At 37.1% G+C, this 21,989-nt stretch overlaps 1 long non-coding RNA gene across 1 annotated transcript in view; it reads left to right on the top strand.

Annotated features, from left to right (window-relative positions):
- Positions 1 to 19,558, top strand: part of LOC121113207 — a 67,814-nt gene extending 48,256 nt beyond the window's left edge. Inside the window, exons 2-3 of the long non-coding RNA XR_005859335.2 lie at positions 16,986 to 17,064; positions 18,690 to 19,558. This is a non-coding gene — a long non-coding RNA (uncharacterized LOC121113207). The remainder of the gene's footprint in view (positions 1 to 16,985; positions 17,065 to 18,689) is intronic.
- Positions 19,559 to 21,989: the final 2,431 nt, after the last annotated feature.

Raw genomic sequence — 21,989 nt, 5'->3', positions numbered from 1 at the left:
CCTTCCAGTCACTTAGATGAATTGCCTTCACCTGTGCTCCCAGGGCTAACTGGATCTTGTCTCCAGGTGATCAATCAGTGATTCAGGTTGTGACTCAACTGTTCCTAAACAAGCACAATCTATGCCTGTTTGTTTAGACAGAGACAACCTCGGTATCCCTGGAGCTGGAACCCTTCAAAGAGAGGGACATTAGATTTAATTGAGTGCTGTGGAACAATGTAGTGGGTGTTCTTGGATTGGTAGTTTCTAATTTTCACTACAGACAATTTCAAGGTAGTTAAGAGCTTAATCACTATATTCATTGTCCTGCCTTCTTTTCTACTGCTGCCTCAACTTGTTAATATGTTAGACTGTACATCCTTTAAGATTTGATGTTTAGTAATTACTGGTTCACAACATAGTATTTTTACTGTGAGGATAAGAACTTCTTAAGCTTTCATAGTTGCCTAATGGTAGGAGAAAAAAAAAGTTCTTGGAATTCAGCTATTATCAGAACTCTTCTATATTGTAAACATCAGTGAAAGATGGTATGACATTCTCTTCCCTAAATAAACAATATAAATAAGAGATGTCTCTGTTTGCAGGCACAAAAAGAGGTGCTGTATCTGTTCTCTTTTCATTAGGATGTGAATATTTTCCCATTCAGAAGTCATTAATGCAGCGCTACTCGTACTATGGAAGTCCAGCACAAATGTAGGCTCTGTAATTGCTAGCTTTGCTACATACAGCTAAATGGCTTTTTGGCTGACATATCTTTGCCATAGCAAGCAGCAATATATACATAAATAATATATACATAAATAAATGCTCACTAAGTGTCATTTCTATGACAAATGAAGGCTAACATGGGGTACCATGGCTGTGTTTTCTATGTTGTCTTTTTATTTATTTACTTGGGGGTTAATTTCAAGCTGTATATTTATGAACAAGTATTGTGGCCTTTACAAATAAATCTGGAATGTTGCTGAGCAAAATCATTAATTCATAAAAAGTATAACTCATACTTTTCTTTTAAACATGATAATCTTAAGGGTGCATAGATATAAACCTTACCACCAAACCTCCCTTCATTTAGCAACTGCATGAATATACAGCCAAACTCAATATGCTTAAATTAATCTAAAAATAACATGAACAGTGTTCAGCAATTCTTTTGTTGCCATCTGTTTTCAAATACTGCTGTTTCATTTTTTGTCATGGTATGCCTTCTTAGGTTTAGTATTTACATCTTACTCAGAACTTTACTGGCCAAAATTTCCAAGAATTGCATTTTTGCCTAGGTGTGGAATAGGAGCTTCATCCAGAATGTCAGCATGTAGTCAGGCCATTATCTATTTTTCAAATGGAGCACAAAATTGCAGTTTCCTCTAGTACTGAGGGTGACAAACAAGAACCATGTGGAGGGCTATTGATTGAATCAAATAGACTGTGTACCACCACAGAAGGATGTTTCCATAACTTTATTAACAACAGAAACACAGGGCTAACTGCAGGCTAGTTCAGAAAAGTAACCACCATGATTTTTAGAATGACGTTTTTTTAAAAAGAACTCTGTTCATAGGACACTTTTGTCTTGGTGGATTAACCTGTGAGTCTCAATAAGCAGAGAAGCACAATAATATTCAGTAATTTAATAATCTTTACACTTTTGTGCAGTTAACATCCATTTTGATCAATTTGCGGATAGGCAGAATATTTTACTATGAATTGGTGCATGTAACTTCTGTTTCTGTTAAAAAATATTATGAAGTGGCTTGGATTTGTAGCTGTTGCCACCCTGTGATAACAGTGATAAAGGAGTGCTTCTAATTCCTTTCAGTCTGATTCTGTGATACAGTTTGTAATTAGATGTATGGAAACCAGAAAGTAAACTTTCCAGCACTGTTTGCAAGCAACTGAAATTAAAATAACAGAAGTTGTAGTGTTGGAATTTCACGCTAACATGGTGCTGTTTCCTGAGCACAGAGTATGAAATAGCACAGTATAGGACCCTCTGCAGTGTTTATGTAATTTATGCTGAATAATTCATACTAAGTTAATCAGTTAATTAGTGCAGGTTCCACTGGAATGGAACACTATCTCTGAATTAGGATTTTGGTCTCTGCTGTCACATTATATTCTGAAAAATTATAGTAGAAGTCTTATCTCTTGCATCTAAATAATTCTCTCTACAGCATTTTTTTTCTTAGTTTGCAAAAATACTGCTCTATTTTTTCATGCACTATCCATCATAGTTGTGTCTTTTTTTTTTTTTTTTTTGTATCACACACTGCAACTGTAATAAAACTTAAACATAAAATGCTGTAAAATACATCCTAGCAGTGTAGGATTTGCAGCGCTGAGAATTCTAAGGGTGCAAGCTACTGCAGGAATACAGGGGCATAAACCATAGAAACTGATTCTGTTGCTCAGTACTGTAGAGCTACAAAGGCAGCTGAATGGATACCCAGCGGGATTGATTACAAAACAGGTTCTCGCATTTACAGTTTTCTGAAGCACTCTGACACCACATTTAAGCTATTTCCACAAAAGCAGAGCTCAGTGGCTGCCCATTTTTAGGGCCAGCCAAAAGCTTAGTAGCTGCACACAAGCTCTGTGAGATTCCAAACAGAGCACCTTCTATGGAGCAATCCACAGGATTAAGTGACCACGTGAACTTTCTGTGGCTCACCTTCTTGCTGTTCTTAAAGCACATGCAAAAGCTTTTGGGGTGTGGGTTTTGGTTTGTTTTCTGCATTATTCCTCACACAGCCTTACATAGGTCTTTTACAAAGATTTTGAACTGTCATCTGTGAGTGCTCCAATACTTGAGCAGAGTAGAATGGTCAGCCTTACTAGTGGAGGAAGGCTACCTGGGTCTTGAAGGAGGAGCAGCTGCTTCCTCATTCTACCAAGTTGGTGACCATCAGTAAGGCTCAACTGCTTGTCTGTTTTCTATGTCAGTGATCTCTTACCTCTGAATTTGCAGTAAATTAGAAAATGACACAACCCAATGGGCACAAGAACAGAATGTTCATGAAGCCATTTTTGCTGAAGGCTCTAACTCCTCACATTCAAGCTGGGAGGCAGTGTGCTTGCAGCAGCAGTAGATCAGACATGATGGGGGAGAAAACCAGGCAATGCAGAAGAAAAACCTTTCTCTGGTAGCAGAATGAGTTACGGGAATTATATCAGTTCACAAAATGACCACAGGTCTCAAACTAGGAACAGTTCTAGGAAACGGCAGAACTGAGGAATGCCACATATCCTACAGTGCATAAGATATGCAGGATTCATGTTCCTTTTCTAAGTGCATTGTAGCTTAACACAGGAGGAAGTGGAAGTTGAACATGAAAAGAGATGTATTCCCAGCTGATGGTTTAAATAACCGTCAGTTGTTTAAAGTGCTTGGTGGCCAAGAAAGCCAACAGCATCCTGGCTTATATCAGGAACAGCACTACCAGAAGAATCAGGGAGGTGATCAGAAGGGCTGATCACCTTACCCTTTTGGTGGTAGGTGGGAAGCTGGACTGTATGATCTTGGAGATCATTTCTAACCTTAACAATTCTGTGATTCTATTATTGCCCTTAGAAGGAAAGTGTGGGAGATAGAAAGGTCGGCTCAACCTTGTTGAATGTGGATTTGCTGATAATACGGCACTGGGAAAGAGAAATGGATAGAATAATCAGGGATGTTTTGTAGTTAGGCATAAGATAAGCTTTGTGCTGTTTATGAAGACTTGTTATGGAACTTACTTGCTTTCTAGCCAATGGATTGTTAGTGGAAATCTACTGACTATACGTGTTAGAATATAAAAGGCTTGCTTGGGAAAATAAGGGTTATACAGCAATTAAGAAATCTTCCTTGCACAAGAACCCTGTGTTGTGTTGCTAACTCGCGACAGGAAAACATATCACAGATGAACTTCATTCTTTGACAGTCACTGTCTTTTTACATGTTTTTATTGCTCATCAAAAAAACGAGGTAACTGTGGAAACAAAGAAACCACAAACATCATCCAGTGTTGTCTTCATGCATCTTTAACACTAGTGAGTCTTATGAATGGTGCTTGCAAGGTGGAAAAAGTGTGTTCTGAAGGTTTTTTTTCTTATTGTGTAAGAGGTGAAGATGGAGCTGAACATAAATGTTAACCTAGTTTTGTTATTTAAATACTTCTGGCTAAGGATATGTAAGGAACTCAGACACTCCTATTGCTTATTTTTTTTTCCAACCGCTATGAAAATTCTCTCTCTCTCTCTCTGTCAGCTGAATTGGGGTAGCTCAATTCCTGAAAGATGGGAGGGATGACCACATTCAGTGTGAGAACCACTGGTTTAGATTTTTTGAGTACCTGAGTATGTGCTATTGCACTTTAATACATAAAGTGATAACCATCATTTTTGAAAGTGACAGCAACTGAAGATGGTGAGAACTGCTTGATTTCTATACCTTGAGAATTAAGGTTGCATACCTAGACTCCTAAATCTTGGTTTAGAAGCTGAACATAAGAAATCAGTCTTGCGTGTTTTTGGCAGATGGTTATGAGGTAGGTGTCCATCTTTTCACTGGGCTTTGCAAATTCATGCTGTTGATGAAAGACAAGCATGCAATTTAAATGCATTTCTTCTTATATTGAAATTAGCAGGGGCACGCAATTATCAATCGATGTCATGAGTAAAAGTAAAGTCATAATTTGCAGGAAGGCAAATTTTCTCAGTCTACTGCTATAGTGAACTTAAGTTTTCTTCTTTCCTTTCACTTACCCTCCTTTCTGTTATTCTTTTCTTGAATTTTCACAGTAATAAATTCATTTCACTGGTATTCAATGTCTGATATTGTGAATTCAGCAGAATTCTACAAGAAAAACATGACAGAATGGGGACACTCATTTAGAGTGGGAAAAAAAAAAGGCATGCACCACAATTTTTTTTCTTTGGGGAACACTAGCTATTTTAAATCAAAGTGTCTGATACATTGCATATGCCCTGAATATGATTTCTTCCCCAAATCATCTTTCTTTAATGAATGTCCACTGTGAATGTTTTATTACATGAAATCTATACTGACCATTAATATAGGAAGTAAAAAGTATTTTTGTTTTCATGCACGTATATTATATTTGAATAATAGACAAATGTCTATTCATGAAGATCTCAGATTCTTATCCTAGTTGCATCTGAAGCACTTTGCTACTGAAATCTTAGTCCCTTGCATTTGCATTATGCTGTATGATCATTTTTCTGAAAAGAAATAAACATTTTCCTTTTTCAGACTTCCATAATAACTTGCAGTGCTCCTCTGTTTCCACTGTGTAACTATTTCTGTTACTTATGTAAATGGAACTTTTATGAATCTCTAGAAAAACATGAGATATCTGAAGTCACAGACCTCACAGTATTACTAAAATTTCAAGTGCTTTGAGGAGGTCACAATACTAAACAAACAAACAAACAAAAACAACAAAACAAAACAAAAACCCCAATAGAAGGTCAAAATGTTAGATAAGCTGAGAACAATATTCACATAATTTACTTCCAAAAAGTCTGAAGTAGATCTAGGACTAGAATTTGCAGGTAAATTAGTACCTTTTCCCTCAGTCAGTTTGTCACAGAAGAGTTCTGAAACAGAAAACCATCTCAATGACATTCAGCAGTGTTTTTGCGTGTGATGAGTTTCCTTGCAGAAAATCAGAATTGTTTCTCAACCATTTTTTTCCTTTATCAGTCAACTCTTTCACAGCTCAGCAAAAATAATGGGAATTTAAAAGTTAATATAAAATTTCTTTCAGACAATCTCTCTTTAGAGAAGTGAAGGAGAAGGCAAATTACTGATTGATGATTTAACACAATCTCATCTACCAGTTCTGGAAAGCACTGCTATTTATTATATTTTTTACTCAATCTCTTTCATAAATTGGACAAAATTAAAAAGTCTTTAGTCTCTCTAGAGAAAGTAGTGGTGAATTTCTAATAAAAATAATCTTATGAATGTTCTCACTGTTACAGTGAAAAAAAAAAAGGGAGGGGAACCAAAAAAAAAAAAAAAAAAGAAGAAAAAGAAAAAAGACACAAAAAATGAAATGAGTTTACTTATTTCTCCCACTTAAGTCATGTAGCATTTATTGGCCTAAACAATCAGTGGTTCACTTGTTAAAACAAAAGGCTTTTTGCCCAGACTGGAGAACTAAAATTTTTCTGTGCTCTTCAATCAGTTTTCTACTCACTAAAGCATTTAAATTATAACAAAGCATTATATGCAGTCCCACTAATGAGTAAAAGCATTTTGATCTTACAGTAAGCCTATACCAAAAGCTTATCCTAATCAAATGAAATTAAAATTAAGCTAATTAATAATTTATCTGTTTTTTTTTCTATAGTTACAGAGAATGTCATTTCTTCCATTTAAATAGTACCATAAAATGTGTTAAAGATGAATTCTTCTCCAGCAAAGACAGTTGCAGATTTTGATATTCATTTTTCCTTGGCTTTCTTTCTGTTTTGGGAGAAGTGAATACTTGTGAAGCTTTTTTTAGGAGCAACTTTGTCAGATGCTAACTAACCACTGTAAAAGAAATGACTTAAAATCTCATCTCTTACAGTCATGCCAAGATAGTTAATCAGTGCCATTCATGTCTCTGACAAGTATCCTTAATATCAAATCATTGGTATTCTTTAATTGGTTTCTCACAGTTTCCCCATCAAAAACTGTTCCATTTGTGAGGATCAACCATGTGATCATGTTCCCCACATCCATATGATCATGCTGATCATCACTACAGCTGTTTTGAGGATAATTCACTTTTTATCAATTCTAATAGTAATGCTTGAGGAATTCTATTTGAATGATTACTACTGCCTATGTGATTATTACCCTCACCTGTGATGTAATTCACATTTCCTTCCCTCGTCTAAGCTGGAATGGTTTCCTAAGCTAATTTCTGTATTTTTTTTCCCTAACAGTTCAATACTTGACCAAAAATAAATAAATAAATAAATAAATAAATAAGCTAGCAAATATCTTCTAACAGATTCTGGTTTCCAGGTAAATTATATATTATTCTATATATAATTTTATTTTATATATATATATATATATATATATATATTCTCTTTCCTCTAATAAGAATGATGAAAGTAAGATAAGAAATGTTTTTTTTTAATGTTTGTGGGGTTTATTGTTGTTGTTGTTTGTTTCTGGAGGGGAGATTGTTTTGTTTTTTTAAATAGTCCTTAACATTTCTTCTCCCAGTTCTAGTTTGAAATAGATGGAAATTCTTTTGTATATAGAAAAAGGAATTAGATGAATCCAGAAAAGAGGATTTCTTCTACATGAGCATCTGAAGTTGCATTTCTGAATACATTTGTACACCTAGCTTCAGTTTTGTGGGGAAGCAAAAATAAAATCAAATTATATCTGGATTATCATGTACAAGATAATATGTATATGTTCTATTTAATTACCAGCAAGGATAATTTAATTTATGGATGAGTGAGGAACAGAATGTATATAAGGAAGATGTCCTTGTTTAGTGACACCCGTATATCTGACTGATATGATAATGCAACATATGCTTATTGCAATAGAGCCTACTGAAGTGCTACCTCTTCCATTGTGTAAGTAAAAGCACGGAGAGGTGGAAGAGAAATTAATATGCTGCCTTCTAGCAAATGTCTTCTCTTTTTCAGGAGAACAGAAAAAGATATAGTAACCTGACAACTAGAAAAATAAAAGTTTGAGGCCAACTGAATGTAATTTTTTTCTGACACAGACTGAACTTCTTTTGCAGAGAGAATATTACAGAGTACACTTGTCCAAGTCACAAGCTGCCACACACTGCATTGAGCCTTCCTTTTCATGTTTCTATGAAATCCTTATAGTTACTATCATTATTTCCTGCTGGCATGCAGTACCTGCTTTGTAGCTTTCTGAGAAAAGCTGAGAGGGAGATATTGCCAAAGCTTTAAAATAATAATGATTTAAAAAATAAATTTGAAGTATTAGGTCTTAAATGTCATGAGAGGTCTGAGGAACATTACAGAGAGATTATACTCTGCCTGTTGAGAGAGAGGGAAGAAGAAACCTCACAAAAAAAAAGGCTAGGGGCCAATTGTCACAGTGTTGGTTATCAGTGCATTAAATTCCCTAAACCTGTAGAAAATTGACTGGTCTATGTGCCAGAAGGTGCACAAGCTCAACGGATCTGAAGGCCCAAGAGATCCATCCATGGGTTCTGAAGGAACTGGCAGATGAAATTGCAAAGCCACTATCCATCGTATTTGAAGGCTATCAGCAGTCTGGTGAAGTTCCTACTGATTGGAAAAGGAGAAACCCCCATTTTCAAGGAGTGAAAAAAAGATGATCCAGGAAACTACAGGCCAGTCAGTCTCACCTCTGTGCCTGGCAAGATCATGGAGCAGATCATCCTCAAGGCCCTACTAAGGCACATGGAAAATAAAAGTGCATTGATTGGTGGTAACCAATGTGGCTTCACCAAGGGCAAGTCATACCTGACAAAATTGGTGTCCTTTTATGATGGAGGTACAGCATCAGTGGATAAAGGTAGAGCAACTGACATCATCTACCTGGACTGGTGCAGAGTGTTTGACGCTCTCCTGCATGACATCCTGGTTGCCAAATTGGAGAAAAATGGATTTGATGGATAGACCTCTTACTGGATAAGGAATTGGTTGGCTGGTCACGCCCAGAGTGTTGCAGTCATTGGCTCAATGTCCAAGCGAAGACTGCAGTCGAGTGATATCCCTCAGCGATTGGTGCTGGCACCAGTGTCATTTAATATCTTTGTAAGTGACACAGACTGTGAGATCAAGTAAATCCTCAGCAAGTTTGCAGATGACACCAAGCTGAGTGGTGCAGTTGACATGCTAGAGGGAAAGGATGCTATCCAGACAGACCTGGACAGGCTTGAGAGGTGGGCCCATGCCAACCTCATGAAGTTCAACAAGGACAAGCACAAGATCCTGTACCCAGGTCGGGACAATCTCAAGCACAGATACAGATTGGGCAGAGAATGGCTTGAGAGCAGCCTTAAGGAGAAGGATGTTGGAGTGTTGGTTGATGAAGGATTCAACATGAGCCTTCAATGTGTGCTTGCAGCCCAGAAGGCCAGCTGTATCCTGGGCTGAGTCAAGATGAGTGTGACCAGCAGGTTGAGGGAGGTGATCCTGCCCCTCTGCTCTGCTCTTGTGAGACCCCACCTGGTGTACTGTGTCCAGTTCTGGGGCCCCCAGCACAAGAAGGACATAGAGCTGTTGGAGCAGCTCCAGAGGAGGGACATGAAAATGACCAAAGGGCTGGAGCACTGTCCCTATGAGGACAGGCTGAGAGAGCTGGGGTTCTTCAGCCTGGAGAAGAGAAGGCTCTGAGGGGACCCTATAGCGGCCTTCCAGGAACTGAAGGGGCCCATGGGAAAGCTGGGCAGAGAGTTTTTAGAAGGGCAGGTAGCAACAGGATGAGGGGAAATTGCTTTAAACTGGAAGAGGGTAGATTTGACTAGATATTAGGAAGAAACTCTTTACCATGAGGCTAGTGAGACACTGGAACAGGTTGCCCAGCGAGGTCGTGGATGCCCCCTCCCTGGAAGCATTTATGGCCAGGCTGGATGGGGCTGTGAGCAACTTGGTCTAATGGGAGATGTCCCTGCTTATAGCAGGGGGGTTGGAACTAGATGACCTTAAATGTTCCTCCCAACCCAAATCATTCTATGATTCTATGAAGTAGGTGCTTGCAAAATACTGTGAGCTTTCACTTGTTCTCTGACACTTTTCATGAAAAGCATTACCATTACTGAAGTTGTTCATTTTAGCTGTTTAAGATCAATCTGTATTGTTTTGGTAGTATTCTAAATAGCTCTCAAGGCATATTTCTAACAGATGGTGTATTCCTACCCTTAGTTACACCACTCTGAGAATCCTGTCTTTGTTACAATTTAAATGACCCTGCTAGGATAATGAGATCTTAATGATATCTAATTATGCTTTCCCTATTTTTATTTCTCTCATGCAATTCGGAACACCAACAAAAGAAATCAGCTTTGAAATTGGATAATTTCATTTATATTCCTGAAAAGTACTAAGTACTTATTTCATTGAGATTTGTTGAGCATGTTTTAAATTGACACGTTGACTTGCCACGCTGATCACTAGCAATCAATCTAAATGGTCTTCATTACCTGCTTCTTAGAGAATCTTCATCTCAGCCTCTCAGACAAAGGCCCTGGTTCATGTTTTTTTCTTCCCTTGTGTATTGAGCTAGAGTAAATGCCTGGCTACCTTCATAGGAACATTTGAGTAGCAACAGAATACCACTTAGATTTCAACTTCTGTGAATTATCCCTCTATACAGAAAGGTCCCACATTCCTGGCTCTTGCTTGGGTAGAGCATTGTTCCCTTGTGCTTCACAGTTCAATATCTCATCCTGGAAAGATGTTCATAGCTGCACATTCCTGAAGGAGAAGAGAGACAGTGTGACTAGAGAGAGAGGTAGGAATGGTCTTTCCTCTGTCTTGGTCTTTTCTCCTAAACATATAATGTATGCTGGGAAGCTAGATGTAAAAAAATCAGCCTGTCCCTGTGATTAAAATCCTTTTAACAATGGTTCATTCTTTTCCTCATATTTTTGTGCTTCTGAGAAGATGTGATACTGAATATACTTTTGAATAAAAACAAAAGTATCCATCTACATAATGAATGACATGTCTAAATATACATCTTCTGTCAGTATTTGTAGAATTGCACCCAAGTGTTTTTCTAGGCAGTTATGCAATCAGACCATGAAATCTTCAGTAGGCTGAGGAGACAATTCCAGAAGAAATTCTGTGTACTTCTACCTTAATCTTCTGCCTAGAAAAAAAAAAAAAAAAAAAAAAAATCCATTCTGCTGCTTGGAAAAGATAGCAGAAAAACTTTAAAAATACAATCCTTTTATCACATGACTTGGGGAATAAATTAAATACATTAAATACTATTTGTAACAAATAAGGATCTGATTAGTACCCTTAGCTGCAATATTTGCAGCTCAGCTGCAAGTGAGGCTGTGGAAAAATCCATGCTATGTTTGGAGGAAAAATTGTATGGGGAATGTAATAAATCAAAATTGTCTGAAATTGAAACTATAAATAAGGAAACAGTTATTTCACTTGTCTGAGGACTGCATGGCACAATAGAGGTCATTTACCACATGTTTTGTTCTTAGTTAAATAACAGTGACAAAGAAGAAAATTACTTTGGAAAGATGGGATTTTCATGTTACAAAGAACTATGCCTGATTATATAGCAGAAATATTGAAAAAGAAGAAAAGGAATAAAGTCCTGGCTGTGATCTGTGCCCACTCAAGTTTATTAGAGTTTTCAGTGACAATCCAGGCTTTAAAATGCTCTTAGTTTCTTGTACACTGGAAGCTAGGATGCGTTTTTTGATTTGACGAAACCTATACAAAAAAAAGAAAAAGAAAAAGAAAAAGAAATCTCTGGTCTTTTTTCAACAATGAAAAAACTTTTGTGAATATTCCTCTTTTCCGATCCAGAACAACTAGAGTTCCATAGAAGTTTTACGCTGGATAGATAGACCTCACCTGTTTTCTAGATGTCATCCTCAAAGCTCAAAGTTTTTTCTGAGAATTGAACTGCATCTTTGGATTACTAAGACATACCTGTGAAATCTGAAGGTTGAGCTTTCTGTAATGTTGAAATGAGCAATGCTACGGCATTGGGTAGTGCTGTTCTTTGATATGTATTCCATAAGTATTAGGATTGCGTTCTTTTAGTTTGCTGGTCTGTGTGCTAATTTCTTTGTGTATGTATTGTCCTTAAAGTCTTAAAGAAGACAATTTCTCACTTTTTTCCTTCGATTTTCTAAAGTATTTGTGCAGCATTCACAAATTTATTTTAAGTCCTGTTAGATATTTTGTTTTTTACGTAAGAGTTTAAAACCCACAAAGTGTTATTTTTCAGTTTTCCAACTTTTGTGGCACAATAACACATATTCTTTAATACAGTGTACATTCCAGAGGATTATTATTATGGCTGACTGTCATGGTTTTATGATTTTTGGTTATTGATATTCCACATCATAGCATTGTGTAGTGCACTGAAAATTAAAGAGTTAATGCTCCAGTTCCAGGTACCTGTCCCAGAAGAGAAGAACTACATCCCCCAGAGAACTGTGCACTGTTGTGTTACCATTTCTGCTCAGAGGGAAAGATAAAAACTGTTCACAGATCATGAGACCTCCCTTTTTTCCCTTTTGATCTTCTGGCTCATCTCTGTTGTGGGTGCTGTATCTCCTCAGCTCAGAGTAGTAAGGCCTTTGGTTTTTGGACACTCTCTCTCATTTTATTTGATTTATTATCTTCAATTCTAATTATATTGTATTATAGCGTGTTATTTTGCATTCCGATATCTTACTTAGTAAATTAGTTTTTTTTTCTCCTCAGATCATTGCTTCTGTTTTGTTTTTAGGCCCATCTCTCTACCATTTCCCCCTCTTTCCCTTCCCTGAGGTGTGGGTTTGTAGGTTCCCCCACCCCACTAGTCACAGAACCGGGCTGAACCAGCCCGTAAACTGTTGACACTTACCGTTCTAGCAGAAAAAAGTTGGCTGTACATATTACCTTTGAAATGGCTTAAAGAATCGCTATGCAAATTTTGTAAGCTTGCTTTAATCTTTGGTGTTTCTATTGGTCTGGTGTCGAGTCCCAAAGCTGGTGTAGTTCTCGGCAGTGGTTTGTCTGCCCTGTGAGACTGAGCAAATGTATTTTGAGTCCCATGATGCACAAGTTCTGACTGGTTTCTCAGTTTCACTGAGATGAGCAGATGTTGTACAAAACTGTCATATCCTATTTTTAAAGAAAAAATAACTAACTACATTATTTGTTGCTGTTGCAATGACATATAAGGTCGCTAGTGGCTTAATAACTAAATCTTGGTCCTGAATCTTAACCTCAGTTACTAACACACATAGATCATAGGGTTTCTGAAGATAGATGCGTTTTCTCTTGTATTAGGAAATGAAAGGCTACTGCTACTACTGGTTATAATTTATCCACTCTGGAGATGGGATAGGATGAACCTTAATGTTTTCCAGTTTTCACTGGATTCTTCAATAATAATATCAATAAAGCAAAAAACACTATTCATTCTAATTGGTTTACCAAGTTTAAACATGAGGACTTAAGAGTGTTTCTTTTCACTGTCCTCTGGTTTTATTTTATTGTATGTCCTGGTTTTATTATGATGCCATCTTAGAAAAAGAAAGACCTGATTGAGCTCTAGTCTCCTCATTCTGACAGAAATCAGAAATCTTCTGATGTGGCTCTAAGGGTTGCTTAAAACAGCAGGAGAAGGTGACGAAGTTGAATGTCTTTGTAGACAGCAGTTTTCAACAGAATTCTGCAAAGTAATGTTGCTCTGAGCACACTATGGATTAATAGAGAAAGAAACCTCAAGCTGTTCATAAAGAAACTTTCACTCAGTGCTCAATGTACAGCATATTTCTGGTTTTATCTGTGTTAACTTAATAAGGAAGCAATCAGATTTCAGGCCATGACAACCTCCTCTGTGTATGTTTCCATGGTGTTCTTAGCTTTTTTTTTTTTCTCCCCTAACTTGTTTTCTCCAGGCATGCACATAAGTTGTCTAGTTGTGAAAAGAAGGGAAGGAAAAAAGAGACAGCAATGGCAGTCCTTCATTAACCTCTGCAGGTCCTGCATACCCTTTTATTTTGGATGATAAGGAGTACCTGTGTTTGCTTGCAGGATTAGCTGTGCAATGTTAGGGAGGTAGTAAGAGGCCTGATCCCTTGCTTGCTTTTACCTTGACAGTCTGGGTGACAAGCATGTTAAATATTAACCATACAGCATGTGGTGATTAGAAAACGTAAGTAGGAAAGCACAGAAAATTCATTGTAAAGTTATATGAACAGAAAACTTTTGTCAAAAAGTTGTTTTCCCTTCCAATCTTCCCCACTTGCCTAACATCCTTAGTTAGGATTAATGAGTTAAATTATACTTACAGGACTACACAATATTTCAGTAATGGAGGTAGGTTTGAGCATTCTCTGATGTAGACAACAAATATGAAGAAGCTAGTTCTGTAAAACTACTTAGTTGGGTTGATGTCCCTATCCATAGATAATCTAACAGTTACTTATCATTTGCAAAGCTTATAGCCTTCAGATACCTTTACATCAGGCAAAAACTGAGGGATTTCCCACCACTACTTATGAATGTGCTATCTACTGTAAAGTTTTTTCTTGCCATTTTGTCTCATCAAGCTTTCGAAAACTAATTGCATAAACTCTGAAACAAGAGCTAGATCTTTGACTTCTTTTCCCTTCCTGTTTTATGAGTTAGATCAATTGAATATCTGAGTCTACAACATTTCACAGTTTGTCAGATAATTCTCCTTTTGCATTCAATAAGATGCCAGAAGTACTGAACTTTGGGTTGAGAACTGAAAAAATTTTGTCCAGGACCCATGGACTTATAAACGTCTGATTTGTTTAAATGTTCCATGACCTGATTCTCTTCCACTTATAAGAAGATATCAAAAGATAGAACATCAAGTGAAGTTTGAACTCATGAAATTTTAAAGTTATATTATTATATAATCTTGTGATGGTGAGAGTAGCAGCAGCTGTGAGAAAAGAGTTATAAGAATATATATGCATTTTTATTTATACTACAAAAATACAAAACAATGTATATATAAGGCCTAATCTTCTTGCTTCAAAAGGAGGCTTGATTTATCTCTTTATCTATGTTTCTGACTCTCCATCTGCTTCTTGGCTTTAAATGAAATTGTCTGTCTTTTGACAAAGGTGTACAACGTTCTACATATACTTAATTGGAACAAATATGCCAGCGCATTTTCTACAGTTGTACCACCAATCAAACTGTGTTAACTATTGGTAATTACTATGAAACTGAAATAGTGTTGCTTAGTAGTTAACAGCATAGTGGGTAACCTTCTCAACAGCAGTTCTAAGAGGCTCTGGTATGTGTCACAGTTCCATTACAAATGCTGTCTCTGTCCTAATTAGCTCTGAATTCATGGAAAGATCAGAAAGGGGAGTGAGCACAAAGCAGCATAGAAGAAATCTGAACATCCCTCTATTTTCAGGAGGATTTTTTAACACCTTGGGATGCATTGTGTGTTGATTATAGATCTGTTTTGCCAACAGATTAGCTTTGAAAAATCAAGGTATATTTTTCAGATGTTTAGAACTAACATGTTTTGCTGAAAATTGCTAGGTGTCAACTTCCACCTCTTAAAGCAGTTGGTGACCTCTCTCTGAAAAATATATAAATGCTATTTAATAGAAAGTGATTTTCCATTTAAAGTCACCTAATCCAGACAAACTATAAATTTTGAGATACAGCAATGTCATAATAGAGAGCTTTTATGTACGTACAGTAAAACACCATTAGACCTACAGGCTATGAGTTTGAAAACAGAGGAAATTTGCTACTGAGCTCTCGATTACTGTCTTATTTCAAAGTATTGGCTGTAAGAAGCGTGTCTTGCTCCTTGTGCAATGAAAATATGGTGTTTGGCAGCTCAGTGGCTGCACAGTGATTATCAGCACTCATAAGTCAGTACAAGTATTGCCAATCACCAGTAGCTGGGAAACTTCTAGGGATTTGGAAAACCAGAGGGCTAATATTGCTTTTTCCTTCTGATCTCTTTAGCAGGGATTTGAATCAATCCTTCCCAAGAGAGACAAATTCACTCATCTTTTTAATTTTTGTGGAATAATTTGTAAATTATGGATATTTGAAAGCTTGATTTTGAATAAACATTTTAAAAAATGAGGGAAATTTTGGATGTGATTGCAGTAGGAAAGAATATATGAATTGCTTGACAACAATGCGATGCATAATTCTACTCCTGTTAAAGCTTGCTTTCGCTTTTCCCAAATTTTGAGTATTCAGAATTTGAAAAATGAGGGTGAGAGAGTGTCAGGGAGAGGAAATTGCAACCGCTCTTCTAATCTCCCACTTTAAACTGTTTATTTGCAACTCACTGTATATATAAAATAACATTCTGTTATTCACAGAGTTGCCCATATGAAGTGGCTGTGTTTGGTTGATTGCTCTTTTGCAATTATTCCCAGAAAATACAGAGAATGAGTTTGACAGATGTTTTTTTTTTTAGGTTATTTTTTTTTCCTTCATTTTTTCAAAAGAATATATTCCGTCTTGTTCCACCTTGTTCTAAACTGGCCCAAAAAAGGAGTTCTAAATATGAAGGAGAAAAAATGTTTTAAGCATAAACTATTGCTGTGCACACAAAATAAATTGGAAAATGGAGTCTCTATAACTTACTTGACTTTGTCTGGATAATAAATTGGAAAAGGAAACAAAAATTGGCTTACCATGCCCCCCAGAATTGTACTTTATTGCAACAGCTATTACTGGAAGCCAAATAGTAGCTGCCTTTGTCTGTGCCTGGAGGTTGGTTTTATCTCAGTGATAAAACTGGGCAAAGCCCTTTTTAATACAAATTCCTAACTAAACGGGTGAATATTGTAGGAGGGGAAAACTATTGTAGGTTTTTCTTTTAATTGAAAGTACTAATGTTTTAATAAAGTTTAAAAAAAATATTCAGAAACTCAATAAAGGAAAATACCAGCAATAACAAAACAAAGAACGTAAGATAAAACATTCTTTTTGATTGGAGATGTTTTTGCAACTAATGCAATGAAAAATCTATTCACACAGCTCTATTCTGCAGTAGACTGTAATACAAGACCTCAGAACTGTGACAAGTAGAGACGGAAACATCGAATTATTAAAATGGACCCATGTTGTTCAATGATATCTTATATTTATATGAAACAATACCAGAAATTGTTTTCTGCATATTGACCACTGTATTTATCTTGTACGTACATTCAAATTTGTGTGTTAATTTTTTTAGTTTGTAACTTGTTTTCTGCCTTTTCAATATACATGGGAATTATGAAATGTGTAATTTTTCTCTGCAGGAGAACATCATCATTTTAAGCAAGACCTGTGAAAAGGTGCTTGTGCTGTTGAAGTCCAGTGGTATTTTGAACAATGCAGGTAAGCAGAAGTCTGCAAAGACTTTTGAGATATTTTGACAGTTCTTTTTTTCTATCAGTATCAACAGAAATCAAATTCTTTGTGTTCTTGTGTAGATTAAAGAGGAAAATAGAGGTGTGCAAACCATCCTGGAGTATCTGAGTAGTTACATCACCTATCGAGAGAGCATAATTTTTATAATTCCCATCTTTTTCTCCCAGAAGAGGAGTTCTTTCCCACTCTTACTACCAAATCTGCTTTTCTAACTAAAAATCATTTTGCTATAGCCCCCAGTCAGCCTCCTCTAAGGAACAGTATACCAATTAACATCAGTTTTAATATTCCATGCATGGTTACTATTTTGTATGAATTGCTATGAGTAGCAATAAATAACATAGTAGCACTGTGAAGAAATATGTTTTGTAGCTGATGCTTTTCCTATCAGTGACAAGAATGTTAAAATGTCTGTAAATTTTAAAATGATTTGTTACTAGTAGTTATGGTATTAACACAAAAGGAGTGAAACATGGATGTAGAATATTTATTATAGAACATGATAGAAGTGTCCTAAAGCCATATTTTCACTTAAGACCCAGTGTGTTTATCTATCTGATGAAAGATCAGGATACCCGTATTTCTGTAGGCACTCTTTAATGAGTGCTTACCCCAAAAATTGGAATTCTAAATGGACCTGGCTTCCAGGTTAGTGTGTTGAGTTCATTTTATGATTCAGAAGTTGTTTGTGAATAAGTAAATAATAGTAAGTTAATGCAGATTTGCAGATATACTTGAAAGTACCGACAATATAAATTATATTGAAGATCAGTGTCATAGTAAGTTTTAATTATTACAGATAAATAATGAGATGAACAAAAGCATTTTCTGTGTTGAGACAGGGTGGGGAGAAGGAAATGGTGTGGGGGTGAATTTGTTGTTGTAGTTTTGTTTTAAATCAGCATGAACTCTGAGATTCTCAGGGCTGAGAGCAAACATTGAGACCCCAAATATGTTTGTTATGATAACGTGTTACCAGAGATACCTAAGCAAAGAGCAATTAATTGTTGTGGGTTTTATTTCGTTTGTTTGTTTTTAATTCAGCCTCTCTTTAGATTATTCTGTTAATGGTTAAAAAAAATATAGGGTGCCATGGATGGCAATGGTAAAAAAAAAAAAATATATAGGGTGCCATGGATGGCAATGGTAAAAAAAAAAAAAAATATAGGGTGCCATGGATGGCAATGGTAAAAAAAAAAAAAAAAAATAGGGTGCCATGGATTTTAAAAAATCTTTATGATTCTTTGGATGTCTTGTAGTCTCTTATACAACAGGCTTCCTCCAGCTTTCCCAGCTGTTATGCCAGTCAGACATACCTGCAGTAGGTAGAGAATCTGTGCTTCTTCATATCCGAGCCTGGTGATTTTTGAGGGTATGAGTTGGCCTCATGTTTTGGGTGTAATGCCTGAGACAAGGTGAAGGGAGCAGGAAGTGCAAGCAAAATAGTTTGAACAGAGGGAGAAAAATCTTGGACTCTAGATTGTGAATGTAGCGCAAACTGGGTTGCATGAAAACTGTCAGCTCATGGGTCATTGTAAGAGATTATTCTTTTGCATCACAATCTCTGATTTTTTTTTTGCATTGTCTCAAAGCTTGCTGAGGACATAGATGAACAAGTAAGTCAGAATCAGTCCAAACAAGTCCTGATCAAGGGTTGAGAAATCCTTTGTCTGAGGGACACAGATGGACAAGGCCAGGGGCAACGAGAGAGAGATAAACCGGGGCTTAATGGCCAGGAAGCAGTCTTTTGTGTGGGCTTATCTCGAGGAGGATAGCCATCTCAGGGGGTACTGCACATGACTGTTACCCAAGCACCCAGGAATGCCACATTGGCAGAAGAAGGATAAAAAAAAGGGACGAACAACCAGAAGAGGGAGGTTTTCTGACAACAGATTCCTCATGAAGAAGAGGTTTCTGACAACAGATTCCTCATGCTGGAGAGAGGTTTTCTGACAGCAGATTCCTCATGAAGAACAAGAAGGTTTCTGACATGAGAAGCCTCACGACCTGCCTCTCCCTCCTGGACTTGCTCTGTGCTCTACCTGCTTGCTGCCTGAGGCCAGCCACTCTGCTGCTGCTCTCCCCCCCAAGAAGGTGTCTACCATCAGATCCCTCACTACGAAAGGCCTGCATGCTGACGGACTGTCCAGGGCCTGCTACCAGAGACCTGCTGCGTCCTCCCAGACTTCTTCCTGGACCTACTCGGTGCCTGCACCTTCTTGCTGCCTGAAACCGGCCACGCTGCTGCTGCTCTTCCCCTGCGCTTTTGACCCAGACCGTCAGAACGTTGTGCAATGGGACTGCTGCCAGATCCTGGTGGTGACTATCCTTGCTTTACACAATTCTTGCCTCTTTCTATCTTTTCTATCGCCCGCCTTCCCTTCCCTATCACCCTAAATCATCCATCCTCCCCTTCCCCATCTTCCTGATTAAGATCTGTAATAAACAGGCTGGAGCAACATTTGAACCGTTGTTTCTTAATCTCATGCCGGGTATACATATATCAAAGAACCTCCTCTCCCTCCTACAAATTGGAGTGAGACGGTCATGTGGAATTGCTGAGTGACATATGTCTAGTGAGAGAGGATGCCAGTAACTGCAAAGGCCTATGGATTTCCCAAAGTGAGATCCACACTCATCTCCAATTCTGTTTACTGATAAAATGAAAGTCACTTTGTGTTTTATCAAGTCATTCTTTAGCTACTTGAATGCTGCTATTAGGGCAAAACTTACAACACTTCTGGTGTATTTTCTTTTAAAATTTCAAAATGGGAGAAGAAAATAGAGGCAATAACGTAACACAAAAGACCAGATCTCTTTCAGAATTTTCTGACAGACTGATTCCACATCCAACTTTTAAATGTTTCAGACATTCTTGAGAGATACTCAGAAGATTAATGTCACAGAAAGAAAGCTTGCAATTTGTGTTCCAAAATAAAATTTCAGCACTGCAACTACAAAGAAATGAAATGATCTTGTAGGAAAATATGCAAATAACATAAGACACCTTTGTTTTGTGTAGAGTGAAATCCCTAACTGAACAAGTGTCCAAAGCTGAAGTTTATTTATGAAGCTGGGGTCTGAAAACCCATTAAATGTCTGAGTCATAAGCTGTCAAAGTGTTTCATGTTTTGAAGCAGAGTGCAGATCCTATTTTAAGTTGGCAGAATGAGAAAGTGGCATTCTGGAAAACAGATAAGAACTGCTCCAAAAGTAATGCCTCCTGTTTTACTATGTTGGCCCACAGTGTCAGAAGCAAATGTTGGTGGTATGGCAGTGGGAGCTGAACCTTTACACCAGTATTTCATTGCGTTTTGTTGCTGTGTGACAGATGACAGCAGAGGAGCAGTCTGACAAATAATACCTGACACAGAAGTGCATATGAAGCAAAGGTGCATAATGGAATTCTGTCATGCAAAAAGAATGGCACCCCTTTACATTCATCAATGCTTGTTGAACATTTATAGAGGCCAAACAGTAGATGTAAGCACGGTGAGTGGGTAGTGCATTTCAGAAATTATGCTGTCATAGCAACTGTGAAACAAAGGGTCCCTGCTGGTGCAGATTTTTATGAGCATAGCCCACAGGTTCTTGCTCAGCACTGGCAAAAATGCATGGCTGATGGTGGTGACTGTTGAAAATCAGTGTTTCGTAGCTGAGAATTTGCTGTATCCAGTAGTGTTATTGTGCTCTTTGTATCAATTATAGCATCAGTTGTAGCCTGCATGAAAATCAATAGGAGGCATTACTTCCAGAGCAACCTACCTATATGGAGCCTGGTATAACAATTGGTGAGGACTGCAAAACGTCAGTTGGTATTAATACTGAATTTACAAGTTTTTCTCCACATGAATGGATAGTGCATGTGAACTGAGTTCAGTAGTATTCACCTCACGCAGATATTCTTTTTCATTAGGATGGAACAACTGTAAAGTGACCGGCAGCAGTCTGACTGTTTTGGGGAGGTGTTTAGGTAAACTTTTATCTGCACACTGGTTAGGAATTCTGCCTTCTCTATCTGAAAGGATTTACTTTGCCCTTGCAGTAAAAGATGGTTCTGTGTTCTGCTTGTGTTCATATGTGAATGGGAATGTTGGGTTCCGTAAATAATGCTGTAATGAGAATGCTTTTGCTATTCATTTTAAATATTACAGAGTGATCTATCTGGGTGTGGAAGATTGATTTCTAGGTAAAAAAGACAAAAATAGCAATTTATTTCTCTATTTATTTCACTATGTATATGAAGAAGCTTAACCAGAATATTAAAAGCCTGGACTTAAGATTTTTAACTAATGCTTAAATATATGTGGTTTGTTTTTCAAGATGTATGGAAATTCTTATCCTTTTAAATGGATACCTTTGGCACTGAGTCAAATTCTGACCCCTTTTTATTTGAAAACCACTAGGAAAACCACTAGTGAGACCAGAAGGTTAATCTAGGCTGACTTCTAGTTTTTAAAATTCTCCCTATATATCATTTTCTAATCTTTGCCACAAAATATCAGAGATGATTTTGCAATTTTAAGCCCAACAAGTTCAGTGGTATATTCTCATTATGTGCTTTAACCACAACATAGTGTTAATAAAATGTGATTTCTGTTAAAGCAACTCATTTTCTGGATAGTTATACACAGGGATCAGACTCAGCAGTGCGGAGGACTGATGCTGTGAATAATATCTAGTTAAATGGTAAGAGCTGGACGCAGCCATAACCTTCGGAAAATGGTTGTAAATTTTATTTGAGCACGACTAGGTCAGATCAGGCTGTAATGGCTGAAAATTGTGACCATCTGCTGGCTGCTTGTTAAAAAATAAAAAAAAAATAGTAATTAAACAACAACAACAACAATAACAACAAAAACAACCAAAAAAACCTGCTAGCCAAACAAAAG

The sequence above is a fragment of the Gallus gallus genome, chromosome 4 (genome assembly GCF_016699485.2).
Source record: "Gallus gallus isolate bGalGal1 chromosome 4, bGalGal1.mat.broiler.GRCg7b, whole genome shotgun sequence".
Lineage (NCBI taxonomy): Eukaryota > Metazoa > Chordata > Aves > Galliformes > Phasianidae > Gallus > Gallus gallus.
Note: the sequence above shows the minus strand (reverse complement) of the source record. Positions and strands in the feature narration are given on the sequence as shown.